This window comes from Gymnodraco acuticeps, unplaced genomic scaffold (genome assembly GCF_902827175.1).
Source record: "Gymnodraco acuticeps unplaced genomic scaffold, fGymAcu1.1, whole genome shotgun sequence".
NCBI classification, from domain to species: Eukaryota; Metazoa; Chordata; class Actinopteri; order Perciformes; family Bathydraconidae; genus Gymnodraco; species Gymnodraco acuticeps.
The window spans coordinates 5,020,508-5,033,540 of NW_022991154.1; positions in this window are offsets into that span (position 1 = coordinate 5,020,508).

The following is a 13,033-nucleotide window of genomic DNA, read 5'->3' on the forward strand; positions in this document are numbered from 1 at the left end:
CAGCACTAGTGTGTGATTAGAGAGCCAACCCTGTTGATATTCACACACTGCATGTGTGTTAACAGTGTACGACATGCCATATACAAAGGGAGCTATCTAAATTGAAACACAACGTTAACCTTGTTTCAAGATGTGCTGTCTAATTTACTGTCGAGGCATTCAGAAGAATTATGAGAGGTGACCATCAGTGCCACACCTTACATGACACAATAGTTACGCCATAAATAAACTGCCGATTGTTACTAAAGGCCACAACTTCATGACATCTGCCAAAGTTTCCATAGAGTTGAAAGGCCAATGGGTTTGATGTGCATAACAGACTGTGGTCCTGTGTAAAATCACACACACACACACACACACACACACACACACACACACACACACACACACACACACACACACACACACACACACACACCAGCACAGGTGTTAAGCAGGAGAATATGAGGAGTAGGGTTTAGGTGTAAACCATAATTATGGACTTTGTGTTATTTTTAGAGCTTCACTCAGGGAGCAAGCAAGCAGAACAAAACATTAACAAAAACCTTTGCGGCATTTAAGCCACAGACATGTCCTCACCTCCAAACCCAGTAAAGAAGTTGAATCATAAGAGCATTATAGGCCAAAACTAAATGCCAAACCCAGCAGTAAACAAAAGCCAGGAAATCAACATGAGCTTTGTTTGTGACTGTGGAGGGAACCCCTTGCATGGTGATCCCTGTGCTATTGATATCTGCATAGATACAATTTCAGAAGAACCTGTTTCTTTTTTAATAGCGCCCACACATACTAACCCCAACTGATCCACACACACGCGATGGCATACTCTCAACGATGACTCACAGCTATTACCTGACACTATTAGGCATTGTGAAACACTGGCTGGGTTACCATCAGAGTCCCAGATTGACTTCACTGTTTCCTCATATTTCATGCTAATCCTTTTTTAGAAAAACATGGGGGCGAGCAGCTAATAGCTTAAGTATGTTTGGACATGTTGAGTAAATTACCATGTGACAGGTGATCTGTCACGCACATTGTACATAAACCATGGACCCCTCCCCCCACAATAACTTGGGTCCATTTGATAAGAAACAAGATAGGGGCCGGACAACAAAGCCCCGGGTCAATGTCAGTCACGCATCAATCTCAACACACGATAAAAGGGGCCACAAAAAACACGCTATAGTTATGTAAAATGCTATCTAAACATTGCATAAAGCAGACAGGCGTCTGGTATTGTTGGTTTGATCCCTCACCTGTCTTGAAGATGAGGAATACACCCGTCACTTGACGTAAGTGTGTGTAGGTGTGACAAATGTGTCTTCCATCCATAAAATATTGAGCCGTTATGGTGTGGCCCGGCAGCTCACAATAAAAACTTTAAAGCACAAAGAAACACAGGACCAGAGGCGTATAAGGAGTGGGTGTTTTAGAAGTATAACATTGTGCTGAGTTAAATAAACCTGCCTCTTGTAAACAAAGAAATTAGGGCCTATGATCTTACTTTTGATTTTTCCATTTGCAATTACGAATCAAATGATTGTATTTGGGTGTGGAGGTGCCATTGTTTTGAGTTGTTTTTGGCATTGACACAACTATTTTTGCAAGTCCATTCATGTAGAGAGTATGTTTAAAGTAAAAATAATGAGATGATAAAAATAAACTTAATATTTATAGCAATAGGAATACCAATATGTTTAGATAAAAAGCTAACACATTTAGCTCAAATGTTATATCATTGGTATACTTTATCAACAGCTCATGACAGTCTGTGTTATTTTCTGATGATATCACAGCTAAGGGGTGCTTCTTCGGCCAGACGCCAAACAGGGTACTCATATGCAATATGACACTGGAGGGATCTGTAAGCAACAGCTACATTTTGTGTGCTTCAGTCTTCTTTAATTCCTTCATGGAACAAGGTTTGTATTTGCCAGTCAGCTTTAAATATGAATAGGTTCACATCAACAGAAGTTCAGGCCTTTACTGGGACATTAAGGGAGCTCCTGAAATAAGAAGATCCAGGTTTGTGATTGCAGCAGCAGGCCTCTGAACTATAGCTCCCTTCCCTCCCTCGCACATGGACCACCTGGGTGATCTGTTTATGGAAGCCATCCCAGCTTCTGGCCCTGAGCACATTCGAGCTATTCATGCCTCTTTTGTTTAAAGAAAGTCCATTTATAAAGTCTCCAGCACAAGCAGTATGCAGATTAGAAGCAGAGTAACTCCTCCAATCATTCCAATGCTTTCAATCTGGATATAAGGCAGCTCGATCCCGTAACATAACCACCACAACATTAAAGGCTTATTTCACTGTTTTGGATTAACATTATTCCTTTGGTGGATTACATATAAGAGAAGTCTCGTAATTCTCTAGAAATCTCTAGATTTGTTTCCCTGCTCCCAGAGGAACATCATGTTAACTTGTGTAAAAAAAAGAAGGTGCAGGTTTTATGTGTGTGTCTCGTGCGAGGCCAACATTTTTCGACAGGTTAATTTGTAGGGAGCAGCTCCCGCTCTTATCACGCACCGCACAGCACTTTGTTTTGCTGCTGCCGTGAAAAGTGTTATTGAGCTAACCCAAACACAGTCTATAGTAACAGTGATATTATCTACCTGAGCACGCGGGGCCCACCTGCAGGGCTCTGACACAGCGAGGGAGATGTTTTACCTCGTCTGCACGAATGGGCCCGGAGCAGAGGTGGGAGGCGAGGGGGGGGGGGGGGTGTGGGAGTAAAACACACGGAGAGGGGGGCAGGATGGAGAGTTTTACAAGCTAACACGCATGATGCTGTTTGGGCAGGTTGAGCCTGCAGACTCGATTACTTTTCATCAGCTAGTTTTTCTTCGCTTTAACGGCCACACTGTAATTAATCAGGCGCCTGCGCAGGATAGGCACGCAAGGGCTGGGTTCAAATTCACCTTTTGTTTGGATAGATGCCTGGTCAGGTGTGTAGCTGTATAAATAGGCCTAGTTACTGACTGTTTTCTCAAAACGCCTTTCAGAGAAAGTTCAATTAGAGTGATGGGGGAGCATCAAAGCTCCTGACAGGAATGGGAGCCAGAATTTCTTCTTCTTTTTATGAGCAGTTTTAGATAATTGGACTTGTGTGTAGCAGAGGCGTTCACCGTTCACTGAGCAGTGATTCTATTTACTTCTTACAACACCTCAGGGAAATGTTAATGCTCTCATCTCAGCTCTGAAACTGCAAAAACAGCGAGACGCTCACAGCTGAGGGTCATTTGAGTTGAAAACGAACAATACCACTGCTGCATTTAATCCCGTAATTCTACCGTTAGCATGCAGCTAACCACCCATCCCAGTCATCTAACAGGTGCTGCCGTTTCCCTCCCCTCCATTCACCTGGCTGTACCAATGGCCAAACCTGTTTCTCTGGCATGCAGGGGGAGTTAAACAATTTGAGATTATAGGCACATTTAAGGCCAATTATTTCCAAATTAAACACAAGGGTTGGAGATTGTGACAAAAATATGTCCAAAACTGCTGATCATTGGCAGTTTACACATGGGTGGCATCCATCAAAACTAATGAAAAGGTTTATGTTTGATTGATAAGCCTCATGTTCAATAATATTCAGTTGAAATAAAAAAGTTGTATTATTTTGTGTACGATGTTGTCATTATACATTTAATTAAAGTCAACGGTTCAATGTTTCCAGTGTTCTCCAACTCCCTCCTGATCTACTTGCAAGTGCAGCTCATCCAGAATGCAGCAGCCCGACGGATCCTCAACCTCCTAAAGTTCTCCTACACTAGACTGCTCCTCCGCTCCCTTCACTGGCTATCTAGGCTGCCTTGAATCCGCTTCAAGATACAGCTACTGGCCTACTGTGCTGTCTATTGATCAGCAACCTCTCTCTTCTGTACGTAGCACTTACAAAGGACTTGTCTGAAGCTAATGCAGTAGCACTTAATCTGGTTGGGCTAATAAATATAATAAATACCTGTATGATTTGGCTTTTGAGTTTGTCTCTTCATGGTTGAATGCACTTATTGTATGTATCTTGTGATAAAAGCATCAGCTAAATTAAATGTAATGTATAATCTATTGTCTATACACAGCCTGATTTGTTTCTCCTTCCCATAGAACGCCAATGCATTCCAAAAGTAAACACATACATAAATACATGAAGTGTAATACTTTTGCGTGGGGTGACAATAGATCTGGTGCACTTATGTTTTTTCGGAAGTACAGTAAAAGTGTCATTAATTTTCCCATAAACAAAGTTGTGTGAGTCACATTTCAAGCACCTCAGCTAGGATCAGCATTACACTCTACCGGTTAGATCCGCAGTACAAAAGAAGCACACAAGACAGTTTACATAAAGGTCACCTATTGTGCAAAATCCACTTTGTCATGTATTTTATACATCAACATGTGTCCTCCCCTCTGTGGAAAGAGATTCTGAAAGTTTCAGGAAAAAAGATTCGCTCACTTTTTGTCCTGAACCATTAGCCTATCCCCCCCCACCTTATCACCTGAATCTCCTCCAACAGCGCCATTGTGTTCTTTTTAACCAAATATCTCGCAGAGGGGCGTGGGGAGTGGCTCCTTATTTTATGGGATGCTAGAATGCATGATCTGTTTGGTATTTCAAGCCAAACACTAAAGAGACATGTTTTGTATATATCTGAGACCTATAAGATAATGATGAAAAATAGTATAATAGGGGACCTTTAGAGAAGGGTAAGTTAATTGAGAATCTCAAATTGCCTTTCGGAGAGAAATGTATCGTCACACTGCTTAAAATGATGAACTATTAATCAGCTAGGGCACTGTCTTTTGTTCCCAGGTGAAACAACGAAGAGTTTTTTATGGTTTGTTATTGCCTTTTTTTGTACAACTGGCTGACTTCTTCTTGACGGCCTCAGAGGCTCATGGGTATTGCATTATATAGAGTTGCCAAATGTTAGACAAAACAGGATTTCTCAAAATGTTAAAATCGTCGAAACTTGCAGCTAGAGTCATTGACCTAACAGAGGAGTGTCCTGTGTTTATATGTTACCTTCTATCTAACATTTTATATGATCTTATATGGGTGCTGGGGTTTGCTGTGCAGCCAGGCAGCTGCTGTTTGCTCCATTGAATCAATGCCGGAGCGGAGGCAGGACACATTATAACCAAACAGCCAGCTGGAGGAGATTAGACCTTTTTTTCCAATCAAACTTCCGATTCCTAATGATAATAATTTACGAATTATCACCGGATCAATATCTAATAGCACGTACTACAAACAGTAGCATCTGCACAGGAGCCCGGGTTTAATCGCCCCTGCAGTGAGCCATGGAAGATCTACAGAGATCAGAAACATAACGATATGTGAATGGGGGAAAAGGGGTTAGTTAGACTTTCTTTTTTTTGGGATGTGGACCAACCAAGTGATCAGACAGAGAGACATGGGGGAGATTTCTGGGGTACTTGCTTTCAATATGTTGAAGTTTTGATTTAACACTCTATTGTATTGTTAAATACTAAACTCTTTCATCAAATTCACATTTAAATCTGGCAGCTGTCTAGCTGGATGACGTCATTAGTCTTTGTAAACCTACAAAATGTGGTTGTAGACCAGGGAAGTTTGAGAATATTTGAGGTACACATTCAGTATAGTATTGGGGTTCAAGCAAACCCTTCTGCCACAAAAGAGGCTTAATAGGAACTTGGTACAGTGCCCCTTTAAAATTCTCTATTACTAAAAGATGTCCGCAAAAGCTACAATAAATAGACCCTAAATCCCAAGAAATCTAAATTTCTATTGAAATTAAAAAGTGATTGGCCGCCATGGCAAAAGTTTCAAAGATGTTCTGCCTCATGCTATTCTTAGTCATGTACTCTACATGTTGCCTTAAAACAAGCAAAATTACTTAAAAAATCCGAACATTTCCAGGATAAAGGCCTGTGATTGCCGTTTTTAGAAACAGTTAACTTTGGTTACACATACTGGTGAGAAAAGGGGAATCTAAATATAACCCAGAGACTAATGTTGTCAATCAGGGATTGGTTTGTTGGGGTTGTCTGTGGTTATGACTCCTTGGTAACTGCTCAAAATCACTGCTATGTTTGCAGTTAAAGCCCCCGAGCTAGATGTTCCACCTCTCAATCAAAGAAATAAAAGTAGGGATGCACGATATTGGTTTTTTGAAACCGATACCGATACCGATAACTTCCTGCTTCTCAAGACCGATACCGATAACCGATAATAAAAAAAAATGTACGCCACTAATTATTTTAACGCGATTAACGCATGTGTATTTTTTTTTCTCGGCCGCCCCGTAGTTTCAGAGCGCATCGAGTTTAAAATACCATCTACAAGCTGATGCTCACAGCCTGTCGCACCTGTCGCCCGCTTGTGGCAGACCACACTTCCACGCTCACCGGCAGGCACCGACTGGCCATCTGGAGGACCGGGAGGGTGTGTGTATGTGTGGCCCGAGCGAGCGAGAGAGAGACCTTACGTGCATTGTTGTTGTTAGCATCTGGTGCTAGCTAGCTGCGCTAACGGATATACGGAGCTGTTTAAATGAAAACAGAGGAGCGACATTTCGCCACAACTGCGCCGAGCACTTGACTTTATGCAGGAAGCCAGACAGTGGGACATTGTACGAAAAGTCAGCACACTCAGCACGGATAGTGCGCAACATGATTGCAGGGTCCAGGCAGCTCCGGTTCGAGCATATGCCTTGAGTTGCACATAGCTCCAACGCCCATACCACCGACGACATGTTTGTTTACTGTCCTCATGCCTCATCCAAAAAATATATTGTATATTATCGGGGCTATTAATACTGGTATCGGGTTTATCGGGATGACGTCATAATTCCTAATATCAGACCGATAATTATCGGGCCGATAATTATCGTGCATCCCTAAATAAAAGAGTAAGTAAAACTTTATTTATATAGCACCCTTCTCAACACGGATGTACAAAGTACAGTACACAGGACACAATTCAAAGTACAACTATAAAATGTAGAATAAAAGGCATAAAACAGCAGCAGGTAATACATAGGATAAAACATACGACAAAACACCAATAAAAAAAAAGACAGCCACTAACTCACCTCCTCCGACGACCCAAAGGCCTGTCGGAACAGGTGTGTCTTTAACTGCCCCTTAAAAATCTCTGTTGAGGCCGAGGTTTTTATTATCTGGGGGAGTTTGTTCCAAAGCCTTGGGGCCACCACCTCAAAGGCACGGTCACCCTTTAGCCTGGTTCGGGGCACCCTTAGGAGGCCTTGTTCAGAGGACCTCAGGGCCCGGTTTGTGGTGAGAGGGTGGATCAGGTCATTGATGTAGGCTGGGGCTTGGCCATGGACAGCTCTATATGTGAAGATCAGTACTTTGAATTGGGTTCTGAGATGGACAGGGAGCCAGTGCAGGGCAGAAAGAATCAGAGTGATGTGGTAAGGTTCAGACGGTGCAAAAATAGCGCTACGGAGCCCCGCGGTAGGTTGAGAGAGGCAGGCGAAACATCTCGTGCAAACCTCTATGCGTGAGTAGAGTGTTTGGATCCTATTTCAAGTTTAGACAGAAAAGGGCTGAACGGCTGCCAGGTAAACAGTGCAACGCAGACTGATTTGGCCCTGTGTTTATGCTTACACAAAAACAGCCTACAGCACTGCTGAATAGAGGTAAGTCCTATCAGCTGCAGCGATAAAGCGAGGTGTCTATGGCTAAGATCAATCATTGCTCATTTTTCTTCTTTATCCACCACTCATTCCCCCAGCTCATACACTCCCTCCCAGTCTCCCAGCTCGGCATGCGAGGGGACTCTAGCGTGTGAAGAGCTGAATTGGACGATAGCGGGGCAGGTATTGAGCCTGTGTTGCCCGCATGGAGGAGGTTCATTGACAGACACACACTAACAGTAACATTTTACAGGCAGGATTAAGGGGTGCACTGAGGTCTGCTTCGCTCTTGATGGCCTTGTGTTTTGTGTTTCTCTATGCTGCAGACTACCATCTGATCGCAGGTTTTTGGATAATCTGTTCGAAGTCAACAAAGGTGTTCAGGTGTGCAATGTCAAGGATAGAAGTCGACATAAATATAAGACAACAAAGTAGACATATTGTCATGCACAATCACAAACACTACATAGCCTATAGGGGTTAACAAAATGCAGAGGAAATTGTGTGACCATCTGGGGTTCCTCTTCCATTGGGGTTGGGATTCAGGTTTGTTCAATAAATGCAGGTATTTTACGGCTGCTAAACCCCCAAGATGAGTACTTTATGACTAGATGACCACAACCTGTTAAACCCCAAGGTCCCCGTCGGCGGGGACCCTGTTTTTTTTTTCACGACACTGTGTCTCAGGGGATCTTAATATTTAAGAACCTATTAATGTGTTATACCAGATTAACGGAAATAATCTCAGCTAATTGACGATACAAACAATTTTTACCAAAACAAAACACAAGTCTCATAAGAAGCATCTAAATGACCCCTTAGCGAAAAATGCTAACGGACATTGGCACAGAACTCAAGATAAAAGTACCCTTATTACTTATCGTAGCTGCACATACAAGATATCCGATTAAAGCTGAGACTCCACAGATTATTTAAGTATATAGTATCATCACTGAGTGATCCGGACTCGTGACAGGGGAAGCAAATACAGACATCACAACACGTACCTTTACGGAGCTTCTAGGGAGATCGTCTCACCGTAGCTGTCAATCTGATCAAAAGACGTGTTCAATGGCATTCAAAACCAGAAAAAGCGCGGCTGAATCGGTTAATCCATAGGTTTTTAACGTCTCTGTATAAAAAATTTGATTTAATTTATAATCCATAATTCCATTTGTATGTAAAAATTGGAGAGCAAATGTTAGCTGCTAATGGTAGCCACCAGAGTGGCTGCTGCTTCTGGTCTAGGCTATGCGGCAGTTCCCCTCGATTCCATTGGCTCCGACGGTCAGAAAGAGATGTCACATGTCAAAATCCAGCAAGGTGGGCCAGAGATTTGGAAAATCCACCCAAATGGTCCCAGAAGAGGTTTTTTTTGTGCTAAATCTGTCTAAAAAGGTCAAATATCACTTGTTTTGCATCAATCTTGATACAGGGTACTTATTATATGTTGTACTTTGGATCCTAAAGCTTTTAGTCTACTAACCCATCATCCAAGGTTAGTTTTCACTATAAGTACAACATATATTTTGGACGGACACTATAATTTACAGTTTTTTACCATGTTCAATCTGAATTTTCTTTAAAATAAAAAACATCTATATTGAATCTGACTTTTCTACATCCAACTCACAGGTTTATCATTACTTTGAGACAAAATATTATTAATTTAACCCTTTTAGAAGGGAAGATATGGTCATTTGTTCTGGGAATGTCATTTTCGAGCCTGAAACCTGAAAAACAGGCTCGGGGTTTAACAGGGGGTGGACCTTGAGCCAAACAAATTGGCAGTTAGGTTAAGAAAAGGTGTATTTTAGTCTGGAGAAAATACATTTGGTTTCACCAGAAACTTGACTTTGGGTCAAAAAGGTCACTGAGGAACCAAATGAGCTCTTTTGCCACCCAGAGCTGCTCACCAGATGGGTCCATGGGCTGACCATTGGGGAAATAGCAAGAGATTTGCCTGGGCTGACCAGAGTGTAACTTAAGCGGTATCTTGGCTGACTACATGGGTACTGCCAATCAGAGCTCCACTTAAGGTAACTAGTGGGGAACTTCGAATTATTGAGGTGCTGTTGGATTTACCTCAGAGCATTTTGGGCTAACCATGGTTAAACTTTTTTCTCTAAAAAGAAAAAAACAACCCACTCTTTGCACGCTCATGTAGGAATTATAAAAGTTTATTGCATACCAAAGCAATAAAATACAATGGGGGACACGGAATGACATCACTACCATTGCATGAGATTTAGGTACTGACAGTGTCAGGCTGCTTTCACCTGCGCTTCACCTTTACTTCACTTCTTTCCTTACTTACTTTAATTATACCCTGTTTGGCTCCGTTTATTTGTATCTATCTATTTTTTTCTCTCTGTTTGTCTAGCAAGGGTGTGAGCACCTCAGGTAAGAATGCAGGGTAACCTAAAATAGCAACATGTGGTTGCCAACTGACTGCAGGATATGGCGCTTCGTTTGTCAGATTTGATTTATTAATCGTTGACAGCAGCCAAGATGTATGCTCATCACATAGCCCATGAAACTCTTTGCGTCACTGCGTGTACTGTATCTGTCTGTGTGTACCAGGTATCCAACAGTAAAACATGTATGCTACATGCAACAGTTGCTTAGTGCATTCAATATGGAAGGTTCTTGCTTGACGTATCAAAGTAGTTTGTGGGAACTTTTTGTTTGTCACTGTTAAGTGTTCAGGTGTGCCTCTGATTACATGAACTAGGCCCCCCCACCATTTATCTTCCAAAACACAAAGGTATGATTCTGCAGAGACGCAACAAAGCAGGCAGCAAACGCATGGAAGGCCGCATTGTTGAGTAATTACAGTAATCACTTCTCGAAGAATAAACTAGATGGAATGTATGCGTCTTACTCTTCTATTTAGCCGAAGCAAATATGTAATCTCACACACTTTCACACCCACACCTGAGCAGACGCACAGTTGCAGACAAACATACACCCCCATATACAAAGCCCTGTGCTGGTGCCTACTGTGCCGAATGCAGGAATGAGGGGAATTGATGTGGAATGTCTGTCTCTTTTTAAGGTTGGTTTTGAAGTAGACACATTGCCGTACCTACCTGTGCAAAGGAAGCATGCCGATTATTAGCAGCCTCTGTCAAGGCTAAATCTGCTGCAGGGAATCTTGGGAATCTCAGCCATGCAGCAGTTCTTGTTGCCGTTCTTCACAGCCCACACTTTGTTTATACAAAGACATGGGGGCTGGACACCCTTCACTCATAGAGAAGAAAGAAAACAAAGATTAGATACAGGTAAGATGTCATCGTGAGACATGCAGACAAGGGTTAGCGTGTGAGCGCAGACCGCCACAGAGGTGGGGCTATTTTTGGAGCTGCGAAGGATTCACCCATTGAATTTACATTACTGGAATTCCACTCATGTCAGCACTTAAAAGAGATTCCTCTTCTGGCTCAAAGGAGACACTTTGAATCTCAAGGTGCCAATTTTAGCAGAAACAGCTATTAACGGGTTGTATAAGCATGATGTGTTTTTCTAGTCTTACTGTAGGAGACTTCTCTGACCTCAATGACCTTGTAATCAAAGCCATTTAACTTTATGAAACATATCTTCTTCCATTAGAACCTAAAGGTGAAAGATGATCCAGACCTTCTCAAATTATGCAATGTAAATAGATAAGCCAAAAATATCCAGGGAGGAGTGATAATATGATACTTTACTGATCCCTGTGGGGAAATTGTCTTTCCACTCCTGATTTCAAATTGTCATGTGGAAGATTAAAACTGAAAACAGGTGTGCTGCCTTTCACACCAAATCACTTCAGCGCAGGTGTGTGTAGACGTCTTGGCAGAGTACCTGAAATCAAATACAGCCTTATCACTTCTGCAAAGAAGAAAATACACACAGGCACACCTACCACCAGTGTGTCTTGTAAGAGTGTTGTACAGTGGCGGGGATAATGATAGCACACATGCCGCTGTTTCCCTCAGCTCTGGTTTTAGGCTCACAGCGGTCGTCCTCCTGAGTTTCAATCAACAAACATTTTGGTTTCAACCCTCCAGCTGCTGCAGCAATTTCTAATTTTAATTTGAGGATGTCTGACGACTTTTGGTCTATGACTTCCTTTCTCCCGTTACAACTACAGAGTTTCTGATATTGACCTGGCTCTGGACTCCAACTGTTCTGAGGGCAATGCATGTCCAGAGCTGTCATAAATGTACAGAGCAATGTCAGCATTGCCCATTTTTACATCACTGCCAGAAAAAATGTACTTTGACAATGGAAACAAAGGTTCCTCTTCCTCTCCTACAACAGTTATCAAGATAACATTTCCCTTTAGCTACATTTGAGTAGCAAGACCTACAAAAATATAGAAAAGCTGGCTGAATTTTCACTCTCAGGCCATCAACCCTAACCCTATAGAATAAAGTCAGGATTTAGTATGTTATGCTACTTATGCTGACATATATCTGACAAAACACTCCTAACTCAAGGTCCAACCACAACCTCTGTCCAGAGATTTCAAACACAGCCAACATTCTTCTTCAGAAGGGGTGTTTATACTCAATACTCAATACTATGCTAAATAAACATGGAAAGGGGGTTGAGATGGGCGGGTCAAACATATGCCGGAAGTTTACCCAGGAGACCAGTGTTTGTGTCTCGCGAGAAATCCGTTTTAAAAAAAATGTTATTTACGTATGTGTCTTTAAATAGAATGACCTACATATTTTAAACAATACCTTGAATACCATGATGTTAACATCAACCTTATCAAGTCGTTTTGTTGCCTTTTCATTCAGATTCAATTTCGAATATTAACCATGTGTGTAAGACTGTGAGTAACTTTGTAAAAGACAAGGTTATTAATGACGATGGATCTGTTGCTGGTATGATTTCTTCATGGCATTTTTAACACGTCCATTTACAAGACAACTGAGAAAACACCGTGTCCTAGTAGACCATGTGATATGTTTAGGAATCGATTGGAAAAGCTAGCAAGTAGACTTTCAGTTTTGCCAATCCTTTTTCCAAGATCTAGAATGAACATTTAATCACATTTTTGTTATCAGAAAGCACTAGATTGATTGTTTCTGACGTGTATATACCTTAACATGCTAACAGAGGGACAATACACAAAACAACCTACTGTAAACCCACTGTTTAGGATAATGTTTACAATCAAGCCCACATACGTCTTTCATTTCTATTCCAGGGATGAACAGTGACATTCGACAGAATAATTATGTATTTTTGTTGGGTTTTTTGGAGCTTATCTGTCATCCGGCCTTTTTTAATTTACCGTACTTGAAAAACAGATTTCATGCGCAATGTACACATAATTAATCTACTTATCCTCCAAACTCGGTGGCTTTAACACACTCATGCGCAC